General features: G+C 41.4%; 1 protein-coding gene across 5 annotated transcripts in view; it reads left to right on the top strand.

Annotated features, from left to right (window-relative positions):
- Nucleotides 1-5,614: 5,614 nt before the first annotated feature.
- The window catches only part of MARCHF8 (membrane associated ring-CH-type finger 8), a 183,935-nt gene continuing 169,644 nt past the window's right edge, over nt 5,615-19,905 (top strand). For 2 of the 5 annotated variants that reach the window (XM_057505797.1, XM_057505801.1), the window contains exon 1: nt 5,615-5,765. The gene's annotated coding sequence lies outside the window, so the exon portion shown is untranslated. Of the gene's footprint in view, nt 5,887-5,922; nt 6,238-19,905 lie in introns of those variants that run through there. The other 3 variants (XM_057505799.1, XM_057505800.1, XM_057505798.1) reach the window with 3 other exon arrangements.

Genomic DNA, 19,905 nt, shown 5'->3' with positions numbered 1-19,905 from the left:
TCCTTGAAACTTTTAAGTTATGTACTTGGTCAGTGTCGAAAATGAATTTTGGATTCTGGGTTGAAGTCAGAAGGTATGAAAGTTACACTCTGTGTGATCTCATTCAATCCTGTGGTTTTAAATACCATTGACCAACCAATTTACATCACTCCTTGAAATCCCAGGGTCTTCTTTCCAGTTGGTAAGTATGCATCTCCATTTGGACGTTTAATTGACAAGTCAAATTTAGCATGTCTGAAATAAAATTCTTGATTTATTCTCCTCCCACCCTGTCAAACTGTACCTATAAAAACCTGTACCAGTAAAAATGGATTTATTCAGGAATAGCAGATGTAAGGCTGGAGGCACTGGAGGGAGAAGGGCAAGGACAATGCAGGCAGAGCAGAGACAGCACCAAGTAGCTCTGTGCTGTATGGGGAAGGAACAAACAGCTCGTCCTGGATTCCAGTCCCATGACGTGCCAACAAACCCGGATGCAGAACCCCTCCATCCAGAAGGAGGAAACCACTGGCTGTCCATCACCCTACCCTGAGCCAATAAAAAATTCCCCACATACCCCTAGTGCGGTCCACTTCCCCCTCCCTTCCCTGTTCTCTTAAAAACTCCCCACCTCCCATCCTGAGCGTGACTTCCCCAGCCTGTGATACCCAGACCCGGGAACATCACCCAGGAATTGTGCTCAAATAAACTGCCTGGCCCTTTGTTGCCTCTTGTCACCTGCTTATTTCTTGGAATTTATCTTACATTTTAGAATTTATCTTACAGCAGAAAATTGCAATTCCAGACAAGCAAGCTACAGCAAAAAACATAGGCTAGTCCAGCAAATAAAGGAGAGGAACATTATTTTATGGAGAAGGAGGAGGAAGTTGGGAGGGTGTAGGGACCAAGGGCAGGCTGCCCCAGGATGTGCCACTATGACATATAGATTATTTTGAGCCGGAAGCTCAGGAGGGCACTTTGACCTCCCCTCCCCCAACTCCATAAAAAGAGTTTAGATGGAGGTACTGCTCCAGGAGAGCTATCACCATAGATAACTATATTATAGTAAACTAGGTGTGGTTAGACTGGGAGGGATGGGACTGTCTGTTAAAATTACCATGTGTGTGTGAGTGGGGGGGACAGCATTGTTTCTGTGTGCCCCATCAAACATTTATTTATCACTTATTCTTTTCATATTCCTGTGAATTGCTTCCCTTTTCCTTTTACGTCTCAGACCCCTACCCACTTCTACTTGGTTCAGGATGACGTATGCACTTCATTCCCTCTGTCTTTGGAACCCATGTCTGTGGCTTCTCTGTACATAAAATAATTTAACTTTTGGGTTTTTTTCCTGTTAATCTGTCTCATGTCAATTGAATTATTAGACCAGCTAGAAGAACCCTGAGGGGCAGAGGAAACGGAGTTGTTTTGGAAAATCCATTGGAGGAAATAAGTGTTCAGAGTGAAGGTTTCTCACTGACTGTGTTGCTGGGGTAGTCAATTCTTACAGGAGACACAATGTACATCTTTTCCTGGTGGGGGACTGTATTTGATGATACTTTCCTGTTGACTATCCTGTTGGGATCTGTATTGACAATTCTTCCTGTAATTGACAGTCAAGTAGTACAGGAGAGCTCCCCCTTCTGGCCTCACAACTCAATTTTGGTGAGGTTTCTTTTTATTTTCACAGCCCTGGACTTAAATGACAGTTCCATTCTTTTGGTTGTGTTGTTGGGCAGCTACTTTTAGGGAGGTCTCTCCTTGAGCACCAGGTGAGACCCCAACCTGGAAGGGGGAGGATTCTTGACTTTGAGAAAGAATTCTCAGCCACGTTGGACAAATATAGGTGAGGAAGGAATTCATTGAGAGTGGTAGTGAATGGTAGCAGGCAGCAGAGAGCAAGGAAGAACAGAGGGAAGGACACTCATTGAACTCCTGCTTGGCATAGGGCAGATCCCTTGCCAACTCCTGAAGCTAGAGTCACCTGGCATCCAGTGTCTGCTTGAATCTGCACAGTGTGGGACTGAGCCCCTACCACCTAAGGATTTGGGGGAGCTGCAGAACACTGGATGGGATGAGATTATGTTCTGGGAACTTCCCAAAGGCAAAGAAAGAAAGGAGATTTTCGAGTTGGCTACTAAAGAGCATGACTGTACAGCTGCAGTCCTGTCTGGGTCACCCAGGTGATGGGAGCTTGCAAGCCCAAATCAGAGATCTCAGTAGCCCTTCCCTACTTGTCTCAAATAGAACAGAGAGAGTGAAGACTTGTGCTTAAGTCTAGAAAGTTGAATGAAATAACAAAGTAACAAAGATGCTCTAGGGAAATGGAAGTTCCATGGCTAGGATACTCACCTGATCCTAACCTATTCGCCCACTGTGTGCATGCAGTGATGTAATACTTGGCGTACTGTGCAGGTGCATGCTTGCCATTATTGCCTCTGTTGCTATAGAAAGAGCTCTGCCAGGTGCTGGGAGGAGAGCAGAGGCTGGAGGTGAGAGCAGGGCCTGGAGTGGAGACAGAGCCTGGAGTGGAGGCAGCGCCTGAGGTAGAGGCTGGAGCAGAGGCCGACAGAGACTGACTTGCTACTTACAGACTGCCCCGAAGGTGAATAGGATTCTAGCACTCACCTACCACTGTGAGAATAAAGCTTGGTATAGCCCCTTTTTACCAACAATGTTCCATTCTCATTGTCTGGTCTCATCAAATCCAGAGTGAACTTGCCCAGAGATGAAACTCCCTTCGGCCTGGAGCTACAGACATTTACCACTGGAAGAATGCAGAGACAAAGTGTAAAAGGTTGAGCAGAGAGAATCTTTATTTAAGGCAAAATGTACACATTCGAAGAAAGGGGAGTGTGGGCAATCCCAAAGAAGAGGTGCATTTAAGGGCTTAAGATTCTGCCTTTTAAGGCTTTCAAGAATGGGGCAAGGATGGGGATGGGGGTTACATAGGCTTGACATGTAGTCTCATGATATCTATCTCCAGTGAGAGACATTATGTCACCATCCATAGTCTGCCCTCTAGATACTTTGTAAAATAAACCTTGAAACAAGGAATTTATTGATCATGTTCTTCTCCAATATAGTGGTTACCCTCAAGCAATGGGTACCTATCGTGTAGGACTACTTGCCCTGCCTTAAGATAGGGTCAGTTATTGGCTGATAACCGTGAAATATGTTAGGAATCTTAGCTCCTAACTCCCCAGTTTTTAAAATGGAATCTTAGTCTTAAGATGGAGTCTCTCCTGTTCTTACTATGCTATTAATATTTTGGCATATTCATCATAGGCAGGGAAAATTACAGACCTCAGTTTTACAAGTCAAAAAACTTGGAGTCATCCTTCACTCGTTCTTTCACATCCACCTCTAATCAATTTGAAAATCCTATTGGCTCTACTTTTGAAATATATCAAACACTATGTGAAGCAAAATTGTCACCAGCATAGCATAGGAAGACTAAAATCAAGACAGAATAAACAGAGGACAACCACATCTTTATGGTCATTAAAAAAAAGAAAATGCATTTAGACTTGGAATCAGGAAACATAAATTCAAAGCTGGATCTATCACGCCATAAGCTTGGTGGTACCTTGGTAGGTAGGTTATTATTCATCTCTTTCTCTGTTTTCAAGTCCCCCATTATTCTTTACATTCATCATTCTAGTGGGAACACGGGTATATCCACTGTGTTATATCAAATGCCATTATACAATTGCAGTCTATTTTATACCAATGCATTCTGTTGTTTGCAGTGAAACACTGAAAAACTAAAAGTGGTTAGGTATGTTTAGCTATTTGGTGGAGAGTCAAGTTTGACTGGTTCTTGAAACACTGGTCACATGTCTCAGGTCTGACTTCTTTCTTTCCCACAGACTTTAAGAGAGGGTAAGCCATTTCCCTATGTGGGCTGAGGCAATGGAGTGGTAGTATATTAGTAGTCCCCACCACTGCAAACAGATTGGGAATTAACCTGTTGCCACAAGGCCAGTACCCCCTTATTGTGAGCACCTGGTCATTTGTGAGCAATTCCCTTACCGGCAGCTTTCCATTCTATGTGCAAAGACTTCTTTCCAGTTGTGCTTAGTTTCTGTCCTGGCGATCCTATACTCAACTCCAGTCCAGGTGGTAGGAATTCAGACCCAGAACCCGGACACATTCAAGTTGTCAGTTCTCTTTCCCTCAAGACTCTGACCTCCAATACTCTACCCTCTTGCAAAGGCCTTAAATGGTTCGCATTTACTGAGCATCTATTGTGTTGTGCCAGCATTATTTCATTTCATCTTCATAGCTACTCAATTCAATAGATGCTGTCTTTCTTTTAGATAGATGAAGAGGTTCAGAAAGGTTAAGTAAATTGCCTGGATAATAGTGGTTGAGCCAGGACTAATCCTGGCCTTGCCTCCATGATTACCACTTAACTCATAGATTCCTCCTGATCTGTGAAGAGTCTTTACCACTTCCTATAGAAGGATGGCAGGATTCACATCCACAAATCAAACAACTGTTTTTTTTCTTCTCAGGCATGGTTAGGCCTAAGGTATACCAATGAAAGATACTGTTTTCCACCTTCATGGAACATCAGGTGCCAGACGCAGCAGAAAAAGTTAACCAGAGTGTGGCCTCTGGCCTTGCAACCTATTTTCCATAATAAAAGATGGAGAAAATTCATCACTGTATTTTGTATTCTCTGTAATGCTACGTTCTAGATGTGTTACAGAAATGAAGAGGATGTTTGACTTGTTGTATTGACCTGGATGATATTTTGAGCCCACTGTTTTGATCCTGTCAATTTGCTCTTTACTTAATCGTACTTCAAAAGCATACAAAGTGATCAGAATTGTACGGAGGAATTAATTATCCAAGAGATCACTCTTGGACAACAGAACAATTCCGGGAATATTTGACGTATTTGCTCACAATTCACTCATGAATATACCAAGAAATAATAAAATTATTAGTCTTTAATGCGATTTATAATGAATATGATGAGAGAAATTGGCAGTGACTGAAACTTCTGCAGTTTGATCTAGGAAAATAGTAGCAATAGAGCAAACTGAGAGAGCTATAATCTGTAAAGTGATGTGGGCAAAAGCTGAATGCTGAACCAAATACTTAGATATGTTTGTATTTACACATACAAAGATTAATCCCCATGAAAATTTATAATAAAACATAATTTCAAATCAAAGTCGTAAGTCCCGTAAGTCTTCCTTATACCCTTTCCACGATGTGGAGTGGGGGCTGGGTATACCCATAGCCATTCACCCCCGATTAGGGAGCAACAGCCAACAAAAGTGTCAAGGTCAGCAAAACCATTATTTCTTATTCCCCTTTTCTCCCTTTTCTCCCTTTGGGTAAGGATGTGTTTTCCATTTTTTCCTCCGAGTTCACGTCTTATTGCTGGACCTAATTGCCTTCTCTTTCCAAATTACTAGTAATTGATGAGATCGAGCCCAAGGGTTACAAAAGGACCGCAGGGGGTAGTGGGAGTCTTTCCCCTTCCTGGGCCGGGTCGGCCGGGGCGCGTTCCGTCCCTTCCACCCACAGCGCAGAGAGGCAGGGAGCACAGACGAGCTGCGCCGCGCGCCGCCAGCCGCGCGCCGCCCGCGCTCCACCCCCGGGCGAGCACGTGATGTGCACGTCACGTGACGGCCATTCCGCGTCCACTCGCGGAGGGGTGTAAACAGGCCCGGTGGTGGCCCAGCCGCGGCCCTGCTGCGCCCGAGTCTGCGGCATGCTCCGGGCCGGCCGGGGCTGCCGAGCCGCGCGCCCGGCGCCCACCTGAGGTAACTCCTGCGGTCTCCGGACGGGCGTACGCCGCGCGCAGCCGCTGGCGGCTGCGACGAGGCCTGCCGGGCCCTCGGCCCCCACAGGGGGTGTGGCTGCCTGCTGTGCAGTCCGCGACAGGTGGGCTGGGCTGGGCGGGGGCGGCCAGCGAGGCCCGGGCCCGAGCCACCCTGGGCCGGGGCCCAGGTGCTTAGCCGGTCCTAGGCGGCAGCGCCCTAGGCGGCAGAGCCCCCGGGCCGTGGGCCCTTCCGCCCCGGTGCTCGAGGCTGCCTTTGAGCTGGGTTGAGCCGAGGGCCGCCGGAACCGTCCGGGGCTGAGGGCCTTGGGCTGCCAGCGTGGAGTCCCAGTTGACGCCTGGCACCTGCGGGCTGTGAGTCCTTGGGCAAGTCAGCCCTCGCCCTTGGCCTGAATTTGCACATCTGTGAAATAAAAGTCTGGACGAGGTGATCTGTAGGACCTTCTACTTCTGACGTGAGTGATCTTGAGAGAGATCTGTATACATTGGAAGCTTCCAGAGGAAAAGCATAGGCAGATGATGGTCATTTAATAGCTGTTTGTCTTTAACTTTTCATCTGACACGATTTGGATTCTTGTTCACCTGGGTGAAGTTTTGAATGGAGAACTTACTAGAGAAAGCCATAATGGTTTATTTCACTTAAAAAATTTTTTTATTTCTTCAGGCTTTTTTAAATGCAACGGAACCTTCTTTCTTAAAACCATATTTGGAAGCCTAATTCCTAAAAAAGTTAAAGATGAAACCTTTATCTGCCTCATTGTCTTCCCCACCCACCTCCCCAAGGGCCCGCAGAGATCACAAGCTGAGAAGAGCTGTTACAGAGAAAATGTATTGTGTGTTAGTTGACCTGATGAGATTTGGAAGACGAATCTTTTTCGTATGTGGAGTCTTATTATTTTTCCTTTGATTTTGTCTGACTGTGTCATTGAATTAGGAGGCATTTAGTATATTCCGGGCAAAGGCCCACAGATTTCCGACAAACCTTTCTTGTTTCATCTTTTCTTGCATCCCAGTCTCACAGTAAATAAGCTATTACAGTGAGACTTCAAGCCTCGTTGCTGGTTTAGTTGCTCAGGCACAGAATGGGCGTAGAAGATGCACTTAATTAGACCAACTGAGTAAGGACATTTCCTCTGAAAAACAATGAAATTTGGGAAGCTGTATGACCTACAAGTGTTACAGTCATGGAATAATGTGAATATACCCCAATTTTTGAAATTTGGGAGCAAGAGAATTTGGATTTTGAGACAATTGGGTTTAGGAATCCCAGGGCTTGGGGGGGTGGGAATCTTTTCTCCCCAGGGCAAATTACCTTTGAAACTGAAGTCAGTCAGAGGGAGAAACAAAGGGAGAGAAACTCGTTTGTTCCCTACAAGCAATTGTCCACTTCCACTTTCCCCTGTGTCTCACCACCAGGCTGCACAAAGACCCCAGCAAACTTCTCTGCTAAATCTGGCAACCCTAAATGTGAAATTTTTATATCCTCTAAGTTAGCTCCAGAAAGAAATTAGAGATGTATAGACAGGAATGAATTGATTCAACCAGTCAAGACCTACTTGTTTTCAATAGTAGTGTCGCCTTTTTGAGAAATAGCTCTGTCTCACTTGTGGTCTCTTTTTTTCCCCCCTATGTAGCAGTTCCTTTTCTGCCATAAATACATCATATTTAGGTTTATACTTTTGGTGGTAAACAATTTAAATATCTGAAAACAAAAAAAGGTTGCCAAAATTTCAAAAACATTTGGATCATGAAATGGCATATATATATTTTTTTCCTATAAAAGATAATTTACCACCTTACTTGTTTTCCAGTTACATGATTGACTTCAAGACATGTTCTAAAGCAGTGGAGTGTTCTGATGGAGAATAATTTTCAGGAAGTTCTTATGCCTTTCTCTTTGGCCCCTGTGACTTGGGAAGATGATCACTATGTGCACTGTATACTTTTTATATTTTAACTGTTGTTAGTCTTGTCTGCTATATTTTGAGGAGTTTTAATGTTGAAATTCTTTTTTCAAGGTGTGTAATTTTTAATTCCTCATTTTTGAGTTTTTTTTTTAACTACAACAGATCTAATTTCTTATCTCACTCTGAAATTTCTGAATTTTCTAATTCACTTATTCATTCAACAGTCAACAAAAACCTGAGTGCCTTCTGTGAGCCAGGCTGATGTGATCAGTGTTCTAGTTCTTCAGGTGCTTATCTCTGACTGGCAGTTCAATCACATGCAGTCCAGGGATAATGTGATGAGGGCCTTGAAGAGATACAAACGCTGTGCAAGTTGAGAGGAGGTTGAGTGCCCATCAGGTGGATAGATTGAATGGCAGCACTGCCTGGGGGAGTTGGTATTTAATCCAAGTCATGGTGGTAAAGGTGGAGTCAGGAAGGCAGGCTTACTGAAGAGTAGGAAGAATCAGGAAAGGGTAGAGAATACAACTTTTCAGTTCTACAAAGCATATAGTTTGTTGGACTAAAAATAGTTGATGATGTTGACATTTTGTGTCACTGTGGTGCTCCTCATCTGCATTAAGTACGGAACAACTTTATTATGTATCTATATTAGACCTTCAGATGTCAGTGTAGCTCTTTGAAAAAATGTTTATGAAATGTGTCACAATGTAAAAGCTTTAATTTGCATACATAAAGCTCAAAAATGGTGTAGTACCACCATACCCTTTGAAACCTGTATGCCTCTTCTTGATTAGACCCTTCCTTCCCCTCAGAAGTAACCACTGTACTGGATTCTGTGCCTACAATTTCTTTGCTTTTCTTGAAAATGTTATTTTATATGTAGATATCCATGAAGAACATAGGTTACTTTTGCGTATTTTTGAACTTATAAATGGCATCATCTATGTGGGTTTTTTTCTGTGACCTTTTCACATATAATTAGGTCACGTACTTTTTTCACGCCTTTCTCCCGAGTTTCCATCTATGTTGGTTTTTTCCAAATGTTAGGCATTCCCTCAGGTAAACACCTAGAATTACAGTTGCTGCTTGTAGGGTGTACATCTGTAATTTTACTAAATATTGCCAAATTGCTTTTTTTACTCTCCTACCAGCAGTGTATGTGAGTTCCTGTTGGTATCCTGCCTACATGCTCCCCAGTGTTCCATGTGAAGAAATCATACATCTAATCATAAAGGTGTAGTATCCAGAGTGTGTAAAGAGCTCTTACACCTTAACAATAAAAAGAAAAAGAACTCAGTTAAAAAACAAAGGATTTGCATAAACATTTCTTCAGATAAGACATACAAATGGCCAATAAGCACCTGAAAAGATGCTTGACCTCATTAGCCACCAGGTAATGCAACTCTTCTGATTTCAACTATAGTGAAATACGATGGTGCCCCCACTAGGATGGATATAATGAAACAGACAGGTAATAACACCTGTTGGGGACATTGTGGAGAGATTGGAATACTGTTGGTGGGAATGCGAAGTGGTAAAACTACTCTGAGAAACAATTTGCCAGTTCCTCAAACAGCTCAGTGTGGGGATACCTGATGACATAGCAGTTCTAGTTCTAGGTATATACCCAAAGAAAAACCGAAACATACATCCACCTCACAACTTGTACACAAATGTTCATAGTAGCAGTATTCATAATAGCCAAAAAGTGGAGACAACTCAAATGTTTATCAGTTGGTGAATGGAGAAATAAAATGTGGTTTATCCATATAATGGAATATTCAGCCATAAAAAGGGATGAACTGTACAGTCTCATGCTAAAGCATAGGCAAACCTTGAAAACATCATGCTAAGTAATAAAAGTCAGTCACAAAAAGCCATGTATTATATGATTACATTTATATGAAATGTCCAGAATACATAAATCTATTGAGATTTGTGTTTTGCCAGAGCTGGTGTTGGGGTGGGGGAAAATGGGAGAACTGCCTGTTACTGAGTAACGGATTTCTTTTTAGGGTGATGAATTGTTCTAAAATTGATAGCGGTGATGGTTGCACAACTTTGAATATGCTAAAAATCATTGAATTGTACATGTAAGAAAAGCCATTGGTAGAAAGAAGGAAATTAAAGAAAAAATAAAGCAATGCCATATTGTGAGAAGCACTATGAAGAGGCCTGTATGGTGGAGGGACCAACACTTGCCCAAGGCCGCATGAGTGAGCTTGGAGGAATATCCCATCTTCCCCCCTTGTATGCGGACCACGGCCTTCAGATGATCCTACAGCCTGGCCAACAGCCTGACTGCAACCTCATGATAGATCATGAGCAGAGATTCCCAGCTAAACTCTGCCTATACCTGACTCACAGTAACTGTGAGACAATAAACATTTTGTTTTAAACCAGAGTTTTGGGGTAATTTATTATGCACAATAAATCACACAAGGGTAGCAACATTGTATTATATCTTGCCTTTTATTTTAGTGTGAAGAGCCATAATGGTTAAATTGATAAACCGTAATTGACTTTCTATCCATCATTTGTTAACCACAATTTGTGACTGGTAGGTAGTAGTACATTTCTTAACATATTCTCCAAATTATTGGGGGGATGATTATATTTAGAATAGCTTGATGACTTTCTTTTTTATTATGATTTTAAAAATTTGTAATCTCTATGTGATGTGTTAATGAATCTTTATGAACCAGGACAGACCACTTCTAGACCGTATAGCAGTATGGAGCACTTCTCATATTGTCATATCTTCTAGTAACATTTTATATTTAGAAATTGTAGATGGTATTAATGTATCTTAGGCAGATTTATTTCATTATTTGTGCCTTGAATATAGGTATTAAAAAAATAATTATTGAGGCAAAACTGCAGTTTCCTAGAAGGCAGTCTTTTCTTAGAACCATATGAGAGGAGGTTAAAGAAGATATTTGTTCTTTTCCATTGACTATTTCTGTATTTTTGTGGAAGAAAGATTGTATGACTATATGATAAGGAACTCGGAGTGCGTTTTGGAATTTGATTTTAGAAACTAAGACAGTGTTTTAAAAGTTTTTAAGGATTCTTTCTTTTTCTTGCCTTTTTAAAAATGCAAAAGATATTTATTAACTAACATACAAAGGCATCTGAAATGTATGAAAAAAGCAGACCACAGAAGTTTTCTATGTTTTCTCCTAAAAGTTTTTATGGTTTTAGTTCTTATATTTAGGTCTTTGATCTATTTTTAGGGGTTGATAGGGCATGAGGTGTGAAGTATGGGTGTAAGTTCATTGTTTTTCTTCAGGTATACACAGTTATTTTGGTTTCATTTGTTGAAAAGATGATCTTTTCCCTATTGAATTTCTTGTCCATTCTCAATTCTTTGCCCATTGAAATACCATGGCATTTTTGGTGGAAGTCAGCTAATGATATATGTATGTGTTTACTTCTGGACTCTAATCTTGTTGATTTGTATATCTGTCCTTATGTCAATACCATACTGTAGTTTTTTTTTATTAAGGTATTATTGATATACACTCTTACAAAGGTTTCACGTAAAAAAAACAACGTGGTTACTACAGTTCACCCTGTTGTCGTGTTCTGGCCCATACCCCATTACAGTCACTGTCCATCAGTGTAGTAAGATGCTACTGAGTCACTATTTGCCTTCTCTGTGCTACACTGTTTTCTGCATGATCACCCCCACACCATGTGGGCCAATCATAATATCTCTCAATCCCCTTCTCCCTCCCTCCCACCCTCCCTCCCCAACCCCTCCCCTTTGGTAACTGCTAGTCCCTTCCTGGAGTCTGTGAGTCTGTTACTATTTTGTTCCTTCAGTTTTGCTTCATTGTTACACTTCACAAATGAGGGAAATCATTTCGTACTTGTCTTTCTCACCTGGCTTATTACACTGAGCGTAATATCCTCGAGCTCCATCCATGTTGTTGCAAATTATAGAATTTGTTTCTTTCTTATGGCTGAATAGTATTCCATTGTGTGTATGTACCACTTCTTTATCCATTCATCTGCTGATGGACACTTAGGTTGCTTCCATATCTTAGCTATTGTAAATAGTGCTGCAATAAACATAGGGGTGCATATGTCTTTTTGAATCTGAAAAATTACATTATTTGGGTAAATTCCTAGGAGTGGATTCCCAGGTCAAATGGTATTTCTGTTTTTAATTTTTTTTTTTTTTTTTTTTTTAAATAATTATTTTTTATTGAAGGGTAGTTGACGCACAGTATTACATTACATTAGTTTCAAGTGTACAACACAGTGGTAGAACATTTATATACATAATTCTAGGTTCCAGCTATCACCCTACCAAGCTGTTACAATATCTTGACTATATTCCTTATGCTATACATTACATCCCGGTTACTTATTTATTTTACCATTGGAAGTCTGTCCTTTTTTTTTTTTTTTTTTTTTTTTTTTTGTGAGGGCATCTCTCATATTTATTGATCAAATGGTTGTTAACGACAATAAAATTCTGTATAGGGGAGTCAATGCTCAATGCACATTAATTAATCCACCCCAAGCCTAATTTTCGTCAGTCTCCAATCTTCTGAGGCATAACAAACAAGTTCTTACATGGAGAACAAATTCTTACATAATGAATAAGTTACATAGTGAACAGTACAAGGGCAGTCATCACAGAAACTTTCGGTTTTGCTCATGCATTATGAACTATAAACAGTCAGTTCAAATATGAATACTCATTTGGTTTTTATACTTGATTTATATGTGGATACCACATTTCTCTCTTTATTATTATTATTTTTAATAAAATGCTGAAGTGGTAGGTAGATACAAGATAAAGGTAGAAAACATAGTTTAGTGTTGTAAGAGAGCAAATGTAGATGATCAGGTGTGTGCCTGTAGACTATGTGTTAATCCAAGCTAGACCAGGGCAATAAAACATCCACGTATGCAGAAGATTTCTCTCAGAACAGGGGGGGTGAGGTTCTAAGCCTCACCTCTGTTGATCCCCAATTTCTCACCTGATGGCCCCCCTGCGACTGTGCCTGTCTTAGGTTGTTCCTCCCTTGAGGAATCTTACCCGTCTCTGGCTAACCAGTCATCTTCCGGGGCCATACAGGGAAATGTGAAGTTGGTAAGTGAGAGGGAAGCCTTATTGTTTGAAAAGGTTAGCTTTTTACTTCTTTGCATATTTATGCCCTGTGGCTTCTATGCCCAGCATTTGTCTTGAGGTATCTTTACCACTTGGAAGAATTATGATACTCGGTAAATTTGATATGAGGCACGAATTCTATTTAAGGGTTGTAATTAAGAAGGAAGAAGAAAAGCTATAGAAGTAGCAGGCGGAAGAAAACATGGGAAGATTGATTATTTCTTTGACATATCTTCTTGTAGAGTACTTCAGCATGTATAGGTTTTAAGCTACTACTTAAATTGCGCACACACATTAACATAATAGGAGTATAGTTACATAACCAAAGCATATCTGTAATTACCAGCCATCTCCAGTGAAACCAAGAAAACCAGTTAGGCACCTTAGGCATTTGTGAAAACTTATCTATGATATGGTGGATATTGTCCAACTGAACTTGAACAGTCTGAGAGAAATCAGACAAATTAAAACAACCCATTCCTGGGGACTGTTCACATGCCATATGTTCTTTTAACAGTAAATAGTCTGTAGTTGTAAGACTTTGGAGCGCTACAATTTGCACTTCTCCAAATTCTTGGTTGAGTTCCAACAGTATAGATCCAGTCAAATTTGTTGTTTTACTGTATGCACAGGCCAGCTTAGATATCTCCTTCCTCATTCCCATGGCAAGTCCAGGAACTGGTGGGATGAGTGCATCTACAGCTGTAGCAGTGCGTGGATCTTTGTTGGGGTTTTTTGATGATCATCTTCTGGCATGAGTCTTCCAGAGAGTGCAGATGTTGGAAGTTCTTTTTCATATCGTATCTTAGTTCATTTTCGGGGTAGCCCAATTAGGCTTTGATCCTCTGTATAAACACAAACAGATCCTTTGCCTACACTTTTATATGCCCTTTATACCCTTGTGTAGAACTCGTTGGAGGTTACCACACAGGAACTGCCCTTTTTTTTTTTTTTTTTTTTTGCTTTGTTTTTGGTATCACTAATCTACACTTACATGACGGATATTATGTTTACTAGGCTCTCCCCTATACCAGGTCTCCCCTATAAACCCCTTTACAGTCACTGTCCATCAGCATAGCAAAATGTTGTAGAATCACTACTTGCCTTCTCTGTGTTGTACAGCCCTCCCTTTTCTCCTACCCCCCCATGCATGTTAATCTTAATACCCCCCTACTTCTCCCCCCCTTATCCCTCCCTACCCACCCATCCTCCCCAGTCCCTTTCCCTTTGGTACCTGTTAGTCCATTGTTGAGTTCTGTGATTCTGCTGCTGTTTTGTTCCTTCAGTTTTTCCTTTGTTCTTATATTCCACAGATAAGTGAAATCATTTGGTATTTCTCTTTCTCCGCTTGGCTTGTTTCACTGAGCATAATACCCTCCAGCTCCATCCATGTTGCTGCAAATGATTGGATTTGCCCTTTTCTTATGGTTGAGTAGTATTCCACTGTGTATATGTACCACATCTTCTTTATCCATTCATCTATCGATGGACATTTAGGTTGTTTCCAATTCTTGGCTATTGTAAATAGTGCTGCAATAAACATAGGGGTGCATCTGTCTTTCTCAAACTTGATTGCTGCGTTCTTAGGGTAAATTCCTAGGAGTGGAATTCCTGGATCAAATGGTAAGTCTGTTTTGAGCATTTTGATGTACCTCCATACTGCTTTCCACAATGGTTGAACTAACTTACATTCCCACCAGCAGTGTAGGAGGGTTCCCCTTTCTCCACAGCCTTGCCAACATTTGTTGTTGTTTGTCTTTTGGATGGCAGCCATCCTTACTGGTGTGAGGTGATACCTCATTGTAGTTTTAATTTGCATTTCTCTGATAATTAGCGATGTGGAGCATCTTTTCATGTGTCTGTTGGCCATCTGTATTTCTTTTTTGGAGAACTGTCTATTCAGTTCCTCTGCCCATTTTTTAATTGGGTTATTTGTTTTTTGTTTGTTGAGGCGTGTGAGCTCCTTATATATTCTGGACGTCAAGCCTTTATCGGATGTGTCATTTTCAAATATATTCTCCCATACTGTAGGGATCCTTCTTGTTCTATTGATGGTGTCTTTTGCTGTACAGAAGCTTTTCAGCTTAATATAGTCCCACTTACTCATTTTTGCTGTTGTTTTCATTGCCCGGGGAGATATGTTCAAGAAGAGGTCACTCATGTTTATGTCTAAGAGGTTTTTGCCTATGTTTTCTTCCAAGAGTTTAATGGTTTCATGGCTTACATTCAGGTGTTTGATCCATTTTGAGTTTACTTTTGTATATGGGGTTAGACAATGGTCCAGTTTCATTCTCCTACATGTAGCTGTCCAGTTTTGCCAGCACCACCTGTTGAAGAGACTGTCATTTCGCCATTGTATGTCCATGGCTCCTTTATCAAATATTAATTGACCATATATGTCTGGGTTAATGTCTGGATTCTCTAGTCTGTTCCATTGGTCTGTGGCTCTGCTCTTGTGCCAGTACCAAATTGTCTTGATTACTATGGCTTTATAGTAGAGCTTGAAGTTGGGGAGTGAGATCCCCCCTACTTTATTCTTCTTTCTCAGGATTGCTTTGGCTATTCGGGGTCTTTGGTGTTTCCATATGAATTTTTGAATTATTTGTTCCAGTTCATTGAAGAATGTTGCTGGTAGTTTCATAGGGATTGCATCAAATCTGTATATTGCTTTGGGCAGGATGGCCATTTTAACGATATTAATTCTTCCTAGCCATGAGCATGGGATGAGTTTCCATCTGTTAGTGTCCCCTTTAATTTCTCTTAAGAGTGACTTGTAGTTTTCAGAGTATAAGTCTTTCACTTCTTTGGTTAGGTTTATTCCTAGGTATTTTATTTTTTTGGATGCAATTGTGAATGGAGTTGTTTTCCTGATTTCTCTTTCTGTTGGTTCATTGTTAGTATATAGGAAAGCCACAGATTTCTGTGTGTTGATTTTGTATCCTGCAACTTTGCTGTATTCCGATATCAGTTCTAGTAGTTTTGGGGTGGAGTCTTTAGGGTTTTTTATGTACAGTATCATGTCATCTGCAAATAGTGACAGTTTAACTTCTTCTTTACCAATCTGGATTCCTTGTATTTCTTTATTTTGTCTGATTGCCGTGGCTAGGACCTCCAGTACTATGTTAAATAACAGTGGAGAGAGTGGGCATCCCTGTCTAGTTCCCGATCTCAGCGGAAATGCTTTCAGCTTCTCGCTGTTCAATATAATGTTGGCTGTGGGTTTATCATAGATGGCCTTTATTATGTTGAGGTACTTGCCCTCTATTCCCATTTTGCTGAGAGTTTTTAACATGAATGGATGTTGAACTTTGTCAAATGCTTTTTCAGCATCTATGGAGATGATCATGTGGTTTTTGTCTTTCTTTTTGGTGATGTGGTGGATGATGTTGATGGACTTTCGAATGTTGTACCATCCTTGCATCCCTGGGATGAATCCCACTTGGTCATGGTGTATGATCCTTTTGATGTATTTTTGAATTCGGTTTGCTAATATTTTGTTGAGTATTTTTGCATCTACGTTCATCAGGGATATTGGTCTGTAGTTTTCTTTTTTGGTGGGGTCTTTGCCTGGTTTTGGTATTAGGGTGATGTTAGCTTCATAGAATGAGTTTGGGAGTATCCCCTCCTCCTCTATTTTTTGGAAAACTTTAAGGACAATGGGTATTATGTCTTCCCTGTATGTCTGATAAAATTCCGAGGTAAATCCATCTGGCCCGGGGGTTTTGTTCTTTGGTAGTTTTTTGATTACCGCTTCAATTTCGTTGCTGGTAATTGGTCTGTTTAGATTTTCTGTTTCTTCCTGGGTCAATCTTGGAAGGTTGTATTTTTCTAGGAAGTTGTCCATTTCTCCTAGGTTTCCCAGCTTGTTAGCATATAGGTTTTCATAGTATTCTCCAATAATTCTTTGCATTTCCGTGGGGTCCATCCTGATTTTTCCTTTCTCGTTTCTGATACTGTTGATTTGTGTTGACTCTCTTTTCTTCTTAATAAGTCTGGCTAGAGGCTTATCTATTTTGTTTATTTTCTCGAAGAACCAGCTCTTGGTTTCATTGATTTTTGCTATTGTTTTATTCTTCTCAATTTTATTTATTTCTTCTCTGATCTTTATTATGTCCCTCCTTCTGCTGACCTTAGGCCTCATCTGTTCTTCTTTTTCCAATTTCGATAATTGTGACATTAGACCATACATTTGGGATTGCTCTTCCTTTTTTAAATATGCTTGGATTGCTATATACTTTCCTCTTAAGACTGCTTTTGCTGTGTCCCACAGAAGTTGGGGCTTAGTGTTGTTGTTGTCATTTGTTTCCATATATTGCTGGATCTCCATTTTGATTTGGTCATTGATCCATTGATTATTTAGGAGCGTGTTGTTAAGCCTCCATGTGTTTGTGAGCCTCTTTGCTTTCTTTGTACAGTTTATTTCTAGTTTTATGCCTTTGTGGTCTGAAAAGTTGGTTGGTAGGATTTCAATCTTTTGGAATTTTCTGAGGCTCTTTTTGTGGCCTAGTATGTGGTCTATTCTGGAGAATGTTCCATGTGCACTTGAGAAGAATGTATATCCCGCTGCTTTTGGATGTAGAGTTCTATAGATGTCTATTAGGTCCATCTGCTCTACTGTGTTGTTCAGTGCTTCCGTGTCCTTACTTATTTTCTGCCCAGTGGATCTATCCTTTGGGGTGAGTGGTGTGTTGAAGTCTCCTAGAATGAATGCACTGCAGTCTATATCCCCCTTTAGTTCTGTTAGTATTTGTTTCACATATGCTGGTGCTCCTGTGTTGGGTGCATATATATTTAGAATGGTTATATCCTCTTGTTTGACTGAGTCCTTTATCATTATGTAGTGTCCTTCTTTATCTCTTGTTACTTTCTTTGTTTTGAAGTCTATTTTGTCTGATATTAGTACTGCAACCCCTGCTTTCTTCTCACTGTTGTTTGCTTGAAATATGTTTTTCCATCCCTTGACTTTTAGTCTGTACATGTCTTTGGGTTTGAGGTGAGTTTCTTGTAAGCAGCATATAGATGGGTCTTGCTTTTTTATCCATTCTGTTACTCTGTGTCTTTTGATTGGTGCATTCAACCCATTAACATTTAGGGTGACTATTGAAAGATATGTACTTATTGCCATTGCAGGCTTTAAATTCGTGGTTACCAAAGGTTCAAGGTTAGCCTCTTTAGTATCTTACTGCCTAACTTAGCTCGCTTATTGAGCTGTTATATACACTGTCTGGAGATTCTTTTCTTCTCTCCCTTCTTGTTCCTCCTCCTCGATTCTTCATATGTTGGGTGTTTTGTGCTGTGCTCTTTCTAGGAGTGCTCCCATCTAGAGCAGTCCCTGTAAGATGTTCTGTAGAGGTGGTTTGTGGAAAGCAAATTCCCTCAGCTTTTGTTTGTCTGGGAATTGTTTAATCTCACCGTCATATTTGAATGATAGTCGTGCTGGATACAGTATCCTTGGTTCAAGGCCCTTCTGTTTCATTGTATTAAATATATCATGCCATTCTCGTCTGGCCTGTAGGGTTTCTGTTGAGAAATCTGACGTTAGCCTGATGGGTTTCCCTTTATAGGTGACCATTTTCTCTCTAGCTGCCTTTAACACTCTTTCCTTGTCCTTGATCTTTGCCATTTTAATTATTATGTGTCTTGGTGTTGCCCTTCTTGGATCCTTTCTGTTGGGGGTTCTGTGTATTTCCGTGGTCTGTTTGATTACTTCCTCCCCCAGTGTGGGGAAGTTTTCAGCAATTATTTCTTCTAAGATACTTTCCATCTCTTTTCCTCTCTCTTCTTCTTCTGGGACCCCTATAATACGGATATTGTTCCTTTTGGATTGGTCACACAGTTCTCTTAATATTGTTTCATTCCTGGAGATCCTTTTGTCTCTCTCTATGTCAGCTTCTATGCGTTCCTGTTCTCTGATTTAAATTCCATCAATGGCCTCTTGCATTCTATCCATTCTGCTTATAAACCCTTCCAGGGTTTGTTTCATTTCTGCGATCTCCTTTCTGGCATCTGTGATCTCCTTCCGGACTTCATCCCATTTCTCTTGCGTATTTCTCTGCATCTCTGTCAGCATGTTTATGATTCTTATTTTGAATTCTTTGTCAGGAAGACTGGTTAGGTCTGTCTCCTTCTCTGGTGTTGTCTCTGTGATCTTTGTCTGCCTGTAGCTTTGCCTTTTCATGGTGATAGGAATAGTCTGCAGAACTGGGACGAGTGACGGCTGGAAGGACTTCCTTTCTTGTTGGTTTGTGGCCCTCCTCTCCTGGGAGAACAGCGACCTCTAGTGGCTTGTGCTGTGCAGCTGCGTGCAGATAGGGTTCCTGCTTCCTGCCCGGCTGCTATGGAGTTTGTCTCCCCTGTTGCTGTGGGCGTGGCCTGGCTCGGGCAGCTACTCCAAAATGGTGGAGTTGCGTTGGAGCAGGAGCTGCTGGGAGGCTATTTATCTCCGTAAGGGGCCTCCCTGCTCCCTGCAGCCCAGGGGTTAGGGTGCCCAGAGATCCCGGATTCCCTACCTCTGTATTAAGTGACCCGCCCTGCCCCTTTAAGACTTCCAAAAAGCACCCGCCAGAACAAAACAACGCCCACCAAAAAAAAAAAAAAAGAAAAAAAAAAGTTTTTAATTAAAAAAAAAAAAAGGGTGGTCGTTCGTTTGTCTTTATTCTCCGGTGCCAGCCTCAGGCCTCTGCTCACCGGTCTTTCTGCCCTGTTTCCCTAGTATTGGGGTCCCTATCCCTTTTAGACTTCCAAAAAGCGCTCGCCAAAACAAAACAGCAAAAAAGCAAAAAAAAAAAATGGTCGCACGCTTTTCTTATGTCCTCTGTCGCCCAGCCTCCAGTGCCTGCTCACTGTTCTTGCTGCCCTGTTTTCCTAGTATCGAGCGCCCTGCACTCTGGCCCGGAAGGCTGGGGCTGGGTGTTCGGCAGTCCTGGGCTCCGTCTCCCTCCCGCTCTGCCTATTCTTCTCCCGCCGGGAGCTGGGGGGAGGGGCGCTCGGCTCCCGCGGGGCCGGGGCTTGTATCTTACCCCCTTCGCGAGGCGCTGGGTTCTCTCAGGTGCGGATGTGGTCTGGATATTGTCCTGTGTCCTCTG

Source organism: Manis pentadactyla, chromosome 8 (genome assembly GCF_030020395.1).
Source record: "Manis pentadactyla isolate mManPen7 chromosome 8, mManPen7.hap1, whole genome shotgun sequence".
Taxonomy (NCBI): Eukaryota; Metazoa; Chordata; class Mammalia; order Pholidota; family Manidae; genus Manis; species Manis pentadactyla.
This window is presented reverse-complemented; position numbering and strand designations above follow the sequence as displayed.